This window comes from Urocampus carinirostris, chromosome 13 (assembly GCF_059441175.1).
Source record: "Urocampus carinirostris isolate Australia breed hairy pipefish chromosome 13, RoL_Ucar_1.0, whole genome shotgun sequence".
NCBI classification, from domain to species: Eukaryota; Metazoa; Chordata; class Actinopteri; order Syngnathiformes; family Syngnathidae; genus Urocampus; species Urocampus carinirostris.
In genome coordinates this window covers 40436677-40451458 of record NC_142361.1, presented here as the reverse complement: position 1 = coordinate 40451458, position 14782 = coordinate 40436677, and the positions used below count along the sequence as shown (strand labels likewise).

The 14782-nt window shown below is 41.6% G+C and overlaps 1 long non-coding RNA gene across 1 annotated transcript in view; it reads right to left on the bottom strand.

Moving 5' to 3' along the window:
• The window catches only part of LOC148354550 (uncharacterized), a 51210-nt gene extending 36459 nt beyond the window's left edge, over positions 1–14751 (bottom strand). The window contains exons 1-2 of the long non-coding RNA XR_015852416.1: positions 14334–14751; positions 13796–13844 (exon numbers count right to left, since the gene is read on the bottom strand). This is a non-coding gene — a long non-coding RNA (uncharacterized LOC148354550). The remainder of the gene's footprint in view (positions 1–13795; positions 13845–14333) is intronic.
• Between the last annotated feature and the right edge of the window lie 31 nt (positions 14752–14782).

The window sequence follows — 14782 nt, the reverse complement described above, 5'->3', positions numbered from 1 at the left end:
GGCGTTTGTAGGCCGTACAACCTTTGCAATAGTACATGAGTCAATTCATTCAAAAGTGATTTTTTTTTTTGCATTGCCCAGAAACTCAGCAAAATGTAACGTGAGTTTTGGACATGTTCGATAATGACTTAGTTGCCACACTTGGGATTTCTGTTGCTCACTGTTGTTTCAAGCGCTGCTCACCGACTTTGTGTGAACGCTCAGACCTCTAAGGAAAATGACAGGGGACATTGCTCGCCGGGGCACCCAAATGTCACTCGTCAGTGGCGAGCTTCGCTTCCCCGCTATTTATATCATCCGGCATGTGCTGCATGCACACATAAGGCCCGAGAGCGGGAACGGCGAGGGGGGGGGGGGGGAGGGGGGGGCTTCTGCTGCCAAGCAGAGGCGAGAAAAGATGAGCGCCGGTGACTCATCCTTCTCTTTCTTTTTTCTCTCCATCCGCCGTCGCCGGGGAGGAGAGAGGGGGGGGATGTCAACAGCGAGGCGTAAAGACTAGCATTATCTCATCTCGCCAAGGCTCTACTTAGACCCCGGGCGAGTCCTCGCCGGTCGTGACGAAGGAAATGTCATTGCCGGCCGAAAACCCAGGATGTTTTGCCGGGTAAAATCCTTTGAGTAGAAGAATATACCCAGGGTTGGGTAGGGTTACTTGAACTGGATTACTTTCAATGACTTTTGGATGACTCCAATACCAAATATGCTCATAAAAGACAAAAGAAACTAAATAGGAATCAAATGATGACTCACAACACGTGGTAAGCTTTCTCTCCTGGCTTTGATCTCCGGCAAAACGAACATCAAATGCCACAGAAACATCTTGCCAACATCATTTTTGCCGTTCCATGTATTCCGTTACTCCCCAAGCCAGCACAAAATGGAGTCATTTTATTCCTATCGAGTTTCTTTTGTCTTTTATGAGCATATATGTTTACCTGACTTGTTTACCTGACTGCCCATTTTGCACATCTGGTTAGCTGCTCCTCTTGCACTCTTTGCACTACTGTAAAATACTATACATAGCCATAATTATTTAGTATATTATCAGTACTTCAATACTCCAACTCAATACAACATTTTATTTCTAACTGTACATTCAAGGAAACTGTGCGGGTCAGATGTATCGACATTTTGTTCTGTATACACGTGTACTAGAATGACAATAAAGTAGATCTGAAGCTGAATCTGAATCTGAATTTGGTATTGGAGTCATCCAAAAGTCATTGAAAGTAATCCAGTTAAAGGAACCAATCAATGCCGAGGTCCGGTTCATCTCTGAAGGGCGCAACGACTCATTACCCTGAAAAACAATGGCGACAAGATGATGAAGGAGCTGTATCAGAGTCAGATCAGGAGGCTCCTCCTACTCATGGTAACAATGGACACGAGTAGTATCTGTTTCACGTGGGGGAGAAAACCCCTACAAAAAAAAAAAAAACATCCTGGAGAGGGATGGGTGCCACCGGGATGTACTTGCCCAAGACACACGCCAGGAAGTCCACGTCATGAAAATTGACAATGGAAATAGTCGAAATAGTTGACAACAAGGGCCAGCACGGCGACGCAGTGGTTAGCGCGGTACAGTTCTGAGGTCATGGGTTCAAATCCAGCAACCAACCTTCCTGTGCGGAGTTTGCATGTTCTCCCCGTGCTTGCGTGGGTTTCGTCCGGGCACTACGGTGTCCTCCCACATTCCAAAAACATGCATGTCAGGTGAATTGGCCGGTCCAAATTGTCCCTAAGTGTGAATGAGCGAGCGAATTGTCTGTCCCTGTGTGCCCTGCGACCAATTCAGGGTGTCCCCTGCCCACTGCCCGAAGATGGCTGGGATGGGCTCCAGCACCCCCGCGACCCTACTGAGGATAAGCGGTGCAGATAATGGATGGATGGATAGTTGACAATAAATCCTATTGACGACTATTCTCACCTGACACGTTTTTCCAACAGAGTCTCATCTTTCCATCAATACCATCTCTGCTAAGAGTTGCTCGTGCGCTAACATACAGAAATTACAGCATCAACATCAAGTACAAAAACTTATTTAACAGCTTAGCCTACATACAATATAAAAACACGTCAGACAGACGAAATGGAGTCTGACTCGCCTCCAGTGTCATTAGAGATTCCGGCTAGCAGCATTGGCAACAAGGAATGCTCATGCCCTGCCTTTTTTTAACGTTATGTTAGCTTTAGCATAGGGGCTTACGGCATTGGCAACCAGCATCATTGGGGCTAGCATCGTTGTTTTGGAAAACTGTATGGCAGTGGCTTTAGAGCTAATGGTTAGCAATATTGGTAATCTAACAATGCAAGTGCCTAACCTACTTAGCACTTTAGCATGGCTTTAGCAATAAGGTTTTTGTTTTTGTTATTGTATAGTGACTTGTTTCCCTGACTGCCCATTTTTCCCATCTGGTTAGCTGCTCCTCTTGCACTCTTTGCACTACTGTGTAATACTATACATAGCTATAATTATTTAGTATATTATTAGTACTTCAATACTCCAACTCAATACAACATTTGATTTATATCTGTACATTCAAGGAAACTGTGCGGGTCAGATGTATCGAGATTTCCTTCTGTATACACGTGTACAGGAATGACAATAAAGTACAGTGGAACCTCGGTTTTCGAACGCCTCTCAGTTCGAACAAATCGGTTCTCGACCAAAAATTTCGAGATATTCTTGCTTCGCTTTTCGTTCAAAAAAATCGGAGTTCGAACGCCGGTTCGCTAGGGTGCGATGCTGAGTGGCGTACGGGTGTAGATCGTGTAGATTGCCCCCACCCCTTCTGAAGAACTGTTATGACATGCGCGCGCACTTCTTTTCGCTTTTAATATCGGTGAACGGAGTGTTTTAACCCCTAAATATGCCTCGGAAGAAGGTCGGTGCAAGCAGCAAAGTTGCTACAGTTGAAAAAAGAAGAGTAGTGCGTACAACTATTGCATTTAAGAAAGAAATAATACCAAAATATGAAGAAGGTGTGCGAGTTTCCCTTCTTTCGAGGGAATAGAGCATGGCTTCTGTAGACCACCACAAAGGTAAGAAATCCTATTCATAATTATTTTCTTTATCCTTTAACCGCTCACCACTTTTTGTGGAGACCCGGGTGCTAAATGACGTGTAAACGACCTGATCTTTTTTATTTTGACACGTTCACGTCATCTTTCGTACGGAAGATGACGCTAACGCGAACGTACGATGAGCTCGGGTTAGCTTCATGTTTACGTTCGTGGTAAACATTCAGGGTGTCGGAACGGATTAAAACAATTTTACATTATTTTTAATGGGAAAAACGATTTCGGTGATCGAACAAATCGGTGTTCGAACAGGGTTCTGGAACGGATTATGGTCGGGAACCGAGGTTCCACTGAATCCGAATCTCTGAATAAAAGCTTTGGCAGCGATCGCCACGTTTATTTTTTCAAATGCAAAATCGTTCGAGGCCACTTCATTCTCCTTCATGCCATAGGATGATAAAACGTTTTACAGTTGACGTGACGGAGCATGACACGCGGGATAGTCGCACCCGGAGCTAAATGTTCGCGTAAATACGTCGGGATCTCCCGAGCGCAGAGTCCATTAGTGACTGGCTGGTGCACAGTCGGGCCACAAAGCCCCTCGGGGTCCGTCCCGGCCCAGACAAAGCCGACCAAAGCCCGGATTTGCTTTCCGCGTCGTCCCGGCCGTTGTTGATTTTTCCACTCCGCGCGAGGCCGGAGTGTTGGCGGCCGCGTGGAAAAAAAGGAGAGGAGAAAAAAAAAAACTGGGTCTGTTCTTGTTATTCATGTCATGCCTGATGGTTAAGCGGGGCGGGGTGCGGCATTTTCCAGAAGCAGCTGTGTGCTCCTCAAAGCCCAAAAAGCTGGCTTTCCTTCCCTCCCTCCCCGCCTTCCTCACTCGGCTGCGTGCCCGGAATTACCGTATTCTCCACACTATAAGGGTTATAAATTGCAACCCCCATTGTCGGATTTTTTTTCATATATAATGCACACTCGAGATTTTTTACAACTCAAAAAGTGTGCCTTGGTCTAAAAACGGTTGAAAAACACTGCACTGCAGATGACGTGCGAAAAGGTACTAGATTCCGCCTCATGATCACACCATTTTTACTCACAGTGACAGAAATGAATGCTAAAGACTAGGAAAAAAGAAGGTAGTCAGGTTGAAAAACACTGCACTGGACAACAAGTGGTACAGATGACGTGCGAAAAGGTACTAGATTTCGCCTCATGATCACATCATTTTTACTCACAGTGACAGAAATAAATGTTAGAGAAGAGACTGAAGAAAAAGGAAAGTCGTCTAATTGAAAAACACTGCACTAGACCACAAGTGGTACAGGTGACGTGCGAAAAGGTACTAGATCTCACCTCATGATCACACCATTTTACTGACAGCGACAAAAGTAAATGTTAGAGACTGAAAGAAAAGGAAAGTCGTCTAATTGAAAAACACTGCACTGGACCACAAGTGGTACAGATGACGTGCGAAAAGGTACCAGATCTCACCTCATGATCACACCATTTTACTGACAGTGACAGAAATAAATGTTAGAGACTGAAGAAGAAAGAAAGTCGTCAGGTTGAAAAACACTGCACTGGACCACAAGTGGGACAGATGACGTGCAAAAAGGTATTAGATCTCACCTCATGGTCACACCATTTTTACTCACAGTGACAAAAATGAATGTTAGAGACTGAAGAAATAAGAAAGTCGTCAGGTTGAAAAACACTGCACTGGACCACAAGTGGTACAGATGACGTGCGAAAAGGTACTAGATTTCACCTCATGATCCCAACATTTTTACTCACAGTGACAGAAATGAATGCTAAAGACTGAAGAAAAAAGAAAGTCATCAGGTTGAAAAACACTGCACCACAAGTGGGACAGATGACGTGCGAAAAGGTACTAGAGCTCACCTCATGATCACACCATTTTAATCACAGTGACAGAAATGAATGTTAGAGACTGAAGAAAAAAGAAAGTCGTCAGCTTGAAAAACACTGCACTGGACCACAAGTGGGACAGATGACGTGCAAAAAGGTAATAGATCTCGCCTCATGATCACACCATTTTTACTCACAGTGACAGAAATGAATGTTAAAGACTGAAGAAAAAAGAAAGTCGTCATGAAAAATCTTAAAAAGCACGAGGGAAACAACTCTTTGTGTATCTAATGATGAATTTTTTTGTTCATTCATATTTTTCAGGACCACTTATTCTTTTCTCCTTTTTGGCATCTGTGTAAAAATTATCTCAAAGAGATAAAATAGAATGCCTTTTCGTATGTCATCTGTATCACTGGTGGTCTAGTGGTTAGGTTTCGACACTTTCGGTATCGATCCAATCCAGACAAATACAGGGTAGTAACGAGTGATACAGATACGATACTTATCGCTTCGAAATGTCATGATCATTGAGTAATTGACCCAGACTATGTTACTAGTCGAGTAGGGATTTATTTTTTTTTGGTTCTTTAAATGTGATTTTTTTAAAAGATAGAAAGCAGTAATCTAACGCATAAGGCCATAGTGTTGGCAGGTATGCATCACCAACGACAGTGTTATATCCATAGTTAAAATGGAAAGAATAGAATAGAATATACTTTTATTGTCATCGTTACAACATGGGATTTATTGTGAAAACTAAATTGGACGTGGCACTCCAGGTCCACATTTTACAGTGAGGATAAGGAAACCAAGGAGATAAAGGAACAAAAAAGGTGTATGTACTGTCCTTGTTGCATAGGCTTGGTTTTCCTCCGGAGGGGGGTGTATGAGGGGGTGAGGGACAGACAGAGATGGCCGGATCCAACTAGATGTTTAATCTTACTGTACAAACGGTCCAGTGTTTTTTCCCTAACTGCTCAGTCCACGTATTGAATGAAAGACAGTATCAATCGCAGGACAATACTATTTATCCGATCCAAGTACTCACTCAGTATCGATAATATTAATATTTGTCTCGAGCCGCCCACCCCTAGCTCTTTTACTGCCGGGACCTGGGTTCGATTTCCATCGCACGCAATGTTTTGCGATTTCGGTCAGCATGTTCATCGAATGATCAATGCACAGATATTCTGAGTATACCGTAAATCAGCGTTTAATGACACACACAAATACATACTGTAGTCATTTCCGAGGTTATCAACTCGTATTTTTGCTGTATATAAGGGGAACTTGGGTTCTAATGCGCACTTTCAAATTTTTTCGCTGCGCCCCATAGTCCGGAAAATACGGTAGTCTGACTCCGAGTGAAAGACAAATTTCCTCCCCTCCCTCGTCCTCGCCTCCCACCTCTCGTCTCAACATATCCCTCTGGCTCGAGCGCCAAGCTTCCATCACTCCGGATGACATTGGATCATTTTTCTCCCCCTGCACATTCCAACCCAAATGGGGGAGGACGAGGGAAGGGGGGGAGGCGGCTGCCCTTTTCTGCCTTGTGATTATATCACCGCACACTTGCACGATATCCCACACAGCCCTGTTATTAGCTCGACATTTTTCTTTTTTTTTGGGGCCACCGCCTCAAGTTGTCGGCCCACCTGTCGCCAGGCGACCCCACCGAGTTATCGGATAATCGGCCTAAAAAAAGAAAACCCGGCAACTGTTGTGTAACGGTAATAGAGGGCACCTGTCGGAAGCAGGACACATTTGGCCCCCCCTCCAGAAATGTTGCCGCAGGGGGGCCAAATGGCTTTTTCGGGAAACCAAAGAGAAAAATGGAGGGGGGGGAATGGAAAAGTAGTTTGAGAAGGATATCTGGATTTAAAAAAAGCTCCGGGCAGTGTTCAATGCGAGGCCGACGCTATATAAACAGTACAGTAGGGACGTCATTGCCGATCCAAAAATAGAGTGAAAACTCATTTCAGTATAATATAAAGAGAAAAATAAACCTAAATCTATGTATTTTTGTTGCCCCAGTATCTAATGTTAACTAATTATTAACTATATTATATCCAGCATTATATCCAGACAGAAGAGCAGCTTCAGCGACAGACTGCTTTCACAGTCTTGTACCACGGACAGACTGAAGAGATCTTTTCTTCCTCATGCCATGAGGCTCTTTAACTCCACCCGGCGGAGTAAAGGCCCACATTAAACCAAACCCCCTACATTGCATATTACCGTATTTTTATTGCAGTGTGTATTTTATGTAGCACTATTTAAATACTCTATAGAACACGCTACAGTGGGTATTAGCACGTCACATTGGGTATTTGTGAATTGTATTCCTTTTGCTTTATTATTGTATTGTTCTCAGCGACGGAATGCTGCTGGAAATGTGAATTTCCCAAAGCGGATGAAGAAAGTATCTATCTATCTAATCGATCCAACAGAGAGCGTTAAACCACGCCCACCTAAGTTACCGTATCCATGTACCACACGTGGAGCAAATAGGGCGGCTGGAACAAGAGCGAGCGACTCTTTAGCCCTATCGGTTCTTCTGGATCATGCAAATTGATACCAAAAGTCAGGAGAAATGGGTCTCAATTATTATATGCAGAGTTCTATTCATGGCGTCAAAGCTGGTAAGGGTGGATGCAAAATGCTGGAGATTAATGAGGAAGACGTGTAGCAACTACTTATAGAATTAGATTCGGATCAGTGAGAGAGATTGGTATATAATATACAATGAGTCATCCAGTTCATGACATTTCTGGCAAGGAAAGAATGGAAATTACCTCGTGAGTTTCATAAATATGCTATACTGGATCACCGGTATATTAACTTGACATGTTTTACTTTAATCATGAAACACCACCTTCTCTTGTATTTGTTTTTAATCAGATGCTAACGAAGAATGCTAACGGGGGCGCAGTGACAATACTTAGAGAAACCTCAGTGACAACTCACCAACCCGACAGCAGCGCCATCGAAATAAAACACTTACTGTAGAACTAATCCTTTTGTTTCTGTTCCCATCGATCCTATGCACGATGAGTTGGTGAAGCCGCAAGCATCCCACGCTTGTCTGTGATACAAATGTCTGCCTCACGTTCCGATTGGCTGAACACAAGCCATGTCGGATCTATAAAAACATTACAGTATGGGCGGAATTGCTTATTCAAAAAAATATTGGTAACATAATTCGAGTATTATAGGTCAATTAAAGAAAACCTAAATAAAAATGGAGGTATTTTCCGGCTTGATACCCTGTGTCATTTGGTGAATGTTGCGGCGAGGCAGACGCTATAAAAATGTAACATTAGGGGAGGAATCCTTTACCTTAAAATAGAGTGGAAAAGTAATTTCAGTATTTTATGTAACATCAAGAAAAAACAAAGCTATTTTTGATGCATTGATATCCAGTGTCAATTGTTCAACATGGCGATGATGCTGACGCGACATAGGACATTACGGGCAGAATCGCTAATCCAGAAATAGAGTAAAACAATTTTGATTACATATGCTATTTAAAGAAAAATTATTGAAGAATTGAAGGATTTTTGCAGCCCTAATATCCTGCGTCAGTTGATTAATGAAGTGACGAGGCCGACGCTATCCAAAAGGTTAAAGCAGGGGCGTAATCGCTTATCCGGAAATAGCGTGGAAAAAGAAATTTGATTATTATGTGTCAATTAAAGAACACAAATATAAAAAACAAGGTGCCGTAAATTTCGAACTACAGAGCGCACCTGATTATAAGCCGCACCCACATTTCGGGAGGAAAACCGATTTTGTACATACACAAGCCGCACCTGTATATTAGCCGCATACGCTCACATTGAAAAAATGCAGCACAAAATTGACCCATACCCGACACACTCTAAAAATCAACGCCGGCAAAATGAACGGAAAATGATACCGGTACTTTAGTTTGATGCAGACCTGCAGAGTCCGGGTGCCCGTTGAAAGTAATCCAAGGAAAAAAATTGTATATTTCCAAAGGTAAGGGTTGGAAAAATATATATCCACTATTGTCGGCCGCGTCCACAAACACGTCTCACCTTTACTCCACTTCCCGTCAGCCCACGTTTGCCCCGCCCCATCTTTCTCATTTGCTCGTGCAAAACATATCAGAATACGTTTCTAAAGTAAATACATTACAAAAGTATACAGTTGCAAATACATATTATACATGGTTACACATATTTACAAAGAAAGACGGTACACCGAGTGAGTTTTCAAAGCTTTAATAATAAAACGGTGCCTGTGAAGGGTAGCAAAACGCTACTAGCAACACGCTCGCGACACAGTAAACGGGACTGTTAAAAAAATCATACCGTACATGTAGAAACCACGGTAAACTGTCCTCATCTTCCTCCTTATAACCGACGTCATCAAAGTCGTCTTCCTTCAGTATGGGAAAGAGACTTTGTCATATAGACGTCGTCCCACGCTCCCTTATTCCAAAACACGCTAGCAACACGCTCCCAAAGTAAAGTTTACGTGCAATAGCTCTGTTTCCTTCTTTATCGGACTGCTCGATTGCTTTTAGCTTGAAAGCTGCGTCATGTGCCTTTCTTTTTGCAATTTGCATGATGAGGGTAAGTTTACGCTAATTTAATTTGTGCACAAGCCAAGAAGTTGCAGTCTTCCTCGGCGCATATATTCCAGCGGTCTAAATCTTACCTTTTGTACTTGAGCGCCGCTGGCGGTCGTTAGAAAAAATACATCAATTGGCCGCATCACTGAATAAGCCGCAGGGTTGAAAGTTTGGGGAAAAAGTAGCGGCTTATAGTCCGGAATTTACGGTATTTATACTTCTCTGGTATCCGGTGTCAATGGTTCAACACGGCAACGAGGCTGATACGATATAAACATTACAGTAGGATCAGAATGGCTTATCCTAAAATAGAGAAGTACTTTTGCAGCCCAGATATCCTGTGCTAATTATGGGCCATTATGGACAGAATTGCTTATCCTGAAATGGAGTGGAAAAGTAATCACGTTGTATATCCCAAATATGTACCGTAAATTCCGGACTATAAGCCGCTACTTTTTTTCCCTAACTTTCAACACTGCGGCTTATTCAGTCATGCGGCCAATTTATGTAATTTTTCTAATGGCCGCCAGCGGCGCTCGAGTGTTGCTACCATTAACTGCCCTGTCACAGCCACCGTTTGAGATGAAAGTTATATTATTATTATTAAAGCTTTGAAAACTCTCTCGGTGTACCGTCTTTCTTTGTAAATATGTGTAACCCGTGTATAATACATATCTGCAACTGTATATTTTTGTAATGTATTTATTTTAGACACTTATTCTGATATGTTTTGCACGGGTGAACAAAAAAGGAGGGGCGGAACAAACGCGGGGTGCCGAGTTTAAGTGGGGACCGCTAAAGGCGAGGGACAAACAAGGAAAGAAGAGGGGGTAAAAAGTTGGTTAAAGAAAAACGAGTTGCGTCAGTAAATGTGTTGTTCTGATATTTTTTCCTCACCCTTACCTTTGGCAATATACACTTTTTTGTTTGGATTACTTTCAACGGGACCCGGACTCTGCAGGTCTGCATCAAACCTTAAGTACCGGTATCATTTTCCGTTCATGTGATTTTTGGACTGTGGACTTAAATGAAGGACATTTAGTTTCAATCGCGGGACTTGAAGTCGGGTTTGGGTTAATTTTGTGTTTGTGTTACATGTTTAAATGTGGGCGCATGCGGCTTATATACAGGTGCGGCTTGTTTATGTACAAAATCGGTTTTCCTCTTAAAATGTGGTGGGTGCAGCTTATAATCAGGTGCGCTCTATAGTCCGGAATTTACTGTCCTAAAAGCTCAATGTATATTTGATGACTCAGATAACTGCGATCCATTGTTGGAGAGGTCGACGCTATACAAACGTTGCAGTATTGTTGGAATTAATAGACAGGAAGAGTAATTTGACATCCGTTTTTTTTTTTTTTTTTAAAAAGCTCAATCGAAGTAGAATTTTTCCTTGACCTCATGTTGGTTTCAGATCAGATGATGGTATAAGTGCTGCCTATGCAGTCCTTTGAAACATTTTGTGATTAAACGCATCGCAAATAAATGCGACTCGACTCGAGTGTATTTTTGCCGACTCGGATATCCGCAGTCGGTTGTCGGATGCTGTGACGAGGCCAACGCTATATAAATGTTACTGTACGGAACGTGTTTATTTTTAAGTTGTTACCGACTGAAAGCGATCCGACTGGGAAAGCGTGTTTGCAGTATCGCTATCACAAACTGTTGCTACCGACGTCAAGAACACAACTTGGTTCTCGAATAACGGTCAGTTGGAAACGAAAGGCTGCTAGCATTTATACTAAAAATTTTGGGGAGATATAAAAAAATGATCTTTCCAGGTAAAATACTCATGTCCTTTGTCAGGAAGTTTCCTCTTGGTCAACAGAGTAGAAGTCAACCGATTATCAGGCAGGCCATTTAACTTCACTAATATTTGGGAATTTGATGGAGATCGGTATCGGCTATTTTTTTCATTCCACGAGCCGATTATCAAGTCTCATGAGACCGAAACTCTCTCTTTCTTCCTCCTACTCCTCCTCCTAGAAATGAAACGGTTGATTGCTTTTTATTTACTGGAATAGGAACATTCTTTTATATTTAGAATTAACCTGTATCCATGAAAATACAGTGTTTTCCATACTTTTGGAATTTTCTGGCAGGTCAGGTTTCACTTGTTCCACCAGAGTCTCATAAACTTGTATTAGTAGAAAATATTATCACAATTAAAAAAAGATGTATATCATCTAAAAGGTAAACAAAATTATTTTTAGATTTCTTATTATATAGATGATTGCGAATGTCACGGTGAGTACCGTATTTTCCGCACTATAAGGCGCACCGTGTTATAAGGCGCACCTTCAATGAATGATATATTTTTAAACTTTTTCCATACATAAGGCGCACCGCATTATAATAATAATAATAATAATAATTTCCTTGTATTGTCATTCTGTGTAACAATGTACACAGAACGAAATGTCGATTGCACCTGACCCGTTGTCGCGAGCCGATGCAGCCGCAGCCAACAGAGGGCGCCGCCGACCACTTTTTATTATAAGGCGCTATAAGTGCATGCTGGTTTAAGATCAGGTCATTGTGCAATTTTGTAATTGTAATCCTGTGCAGTCCTTCGAGACATTTTTGTGATTAAGGGCGTCATAAATAAATGTGACTTAACTTGACTTGGCTACAGTAGAGGATGTAGTTACGTTTTGCAACCATTAGATGGTCAACAATATCAACAAAACAGTCAGATAGGTCAGTCAAACTTTATTAATAGATAACAAACAAGCTTTCCACAATCTTCATTCACTCCCAAAATGAATAAACAGCCGTTTTATTATTTTCTCTGAGGTAAAGCATTTTCGTGACACATACTTAACATCTTTGAACAAGAGAAAGGCATAACATTTTACTTTTCCTCCATTTAGTCAACACGCAAAAAAACGTCTGATACTGTTATGGTAAATGAAACGTTAGTGCAATCGCAATATAGTGACACTCGTAATGTGCAAAAACAACAAGTGCAAAACAATAACAATAAAGCAATAACATAATAACTGTAAAATGTAAAACGTAAACACACACCAAGTAGAACCACCTCTGAATTATTTAAATATAAGTTCCCGTGCCAGCGCTGTTGCCTTCATTGGAATAGTGATTGTACTGACACTTCTACTTGCTGCTCTTTGTTCAACAACCCACTGTTCAAGTGTGTCCTCTAACTGTGGCCATCTCGCTTTTATTGCCACGGAAACTTTGTTTAGTCTTCCTTACTTGGTGCAGCTTATTGTCATGCTTCCTCCACTTGTTGCTGCTCTATTCCCGTGTTCTACTGCGTGACTGATCGCCTTGAGTTTAAACTCTGCGTTATAAGCGTGTCTCTTAATAGGAGCCATTTCAGGGTCTTTATACAAACGCACAAATAAAAGAGAATCGTTGTTTAATATTTCCCAGTATGCACAGCGCACTTCTTCTTCTACGTGAAAAATGGAGTCGGTGGCTGCTTCTCTTAGTTGCGAGACCTTGCAATTCAATATTGATCCATATATAAGGTGCATAGTCAGCTTTTTTTTAAAAAAATCAGATTTTATGTGCGCCTTATAGTGCGGAAAATACGGTACTTGTGCTGTGTATCTGTCCGTCTGTCAGTCAAATTTAAAATGCCTGGATTTTCCACCCACCAGGGTGCCAAAAAATTCCACGGGTAACACTATAATATGGATTGTTAATTGTTATTTTTCCCAGGACCCTCATTTTAAACCCTCACCATTTTTGGGGACAATTTTACAGGATCAAGTCGTTGTTGCTGTCACAGACTTTTTGGACAGTTTTTACATCTTGCCAACGGTTTTATTACTTATGTATTAAATGTATTCCACCCTGATCATCCTGGAAGGGGGATTGCCATTAGTGAGGCCCCTTCTCAAGTTTTCCTATTTTCCTCATGCTGAGGTTTTTGAGTTTTTCCTAGCCCTCATGTAGGTTTTAGATCAGGGAATAGTGCAATTGTGGCCTGTGCAGTCCTTTGAGACACTTTATGAAAATGGGACTTGACTAGATTCAACTGTTTTTTCTTGCAAACAACATTTGAAATAACATTTTATCTTCCGTAGCGTCTGACAAGACAAAGCCTGGATTGACAACAACATAAACACAAGAAGGAAAAATATCTGGGCTACGTAACATCCCGAGAAAATATGAGTCACGCACGGTTTTATGCCACGGAAAGAAAAGTGACAAAATATCTCAAGCGCTGTCAAGTCAGAGATAAAAGAAGCTTCTCTCTGCGAGCGCCTTTTGCATTTTGACGGAAAAACCCTTCAAGAAAAGAATCGAGTCTCCCCGGCCAGCTCTTACCTTGAATGGACTCTGTGAGCTCCCAGGAAAAAAAGGAAAGCCGACTCCGCTGCAACGAAAAGCAAATCACAAACTACAATACAGTAAACACCCAGGATACGACATATCTGCACTATCGTACTCAAGTGTTATTGTATAGTGACTTGTTTACCTGACTGCCCATTTTGCACATCTGGTTAGCTGCTCCTCTTGCACTCTTTGCACTAATGTATAATACTATGCATAACTATGATTATTTAGTATATTACTAGTACTTTCATACTCCAACTTAATACAACATTTTATTTATATCTGTACATCCAAGGAAACTGTGCGGGTCAGATGTATCGACATTTGAGAGTTGAATATCTAATAATTTCAATGTCTCGGGTCATATGTTTCAAACGCAAGTGAATAAAAAGATTTTATTTCAAATTCATAGCAATAATGGCGTCATTTTGGTGCGACCGATAGCCCCTGTCCATCACATGTAAACATAAATTGAGACTATTAAACTATATACGAGTGTAAATGGCGTAGTCATAAAACACATACTTACGTTCTGGTATTTGTTAAATCCCGCTGTACTTTTCTGCAAACTTTGGTGTTGAATGAAACCGGGTGTTTCTCATTAAAAAAAAGAAAAAAAAGGCAATGCTGGAAGCTGCAGATCCTTCTGGAGCAAAGCTGCCCTCGCTTCTCACATGTTTACTTTTAGCCTGGATCATGCTGGGCGCTAACTCTAACTTTAGTCTGTTGGCACGTAAGACGGGAAAACGAAAAATAGGAAAAAAAAGACCTAAATCTTGCATCGGTTTCTTGCTGCTTGCAATCGGGAGCAGCTGGAGACTGCACGCTACTGTGGTGAAATTTAAAAAAAATACGTTGATAAGGTCATTTAAATGTGCACAATAACGTTCAACTGTTAGCACAAATGTTTGCAAAAAAAAAAAACACTTGATTGATTCCAAGGAATTTCCACCTGTTCATTATTGTTTGGACAGTTCC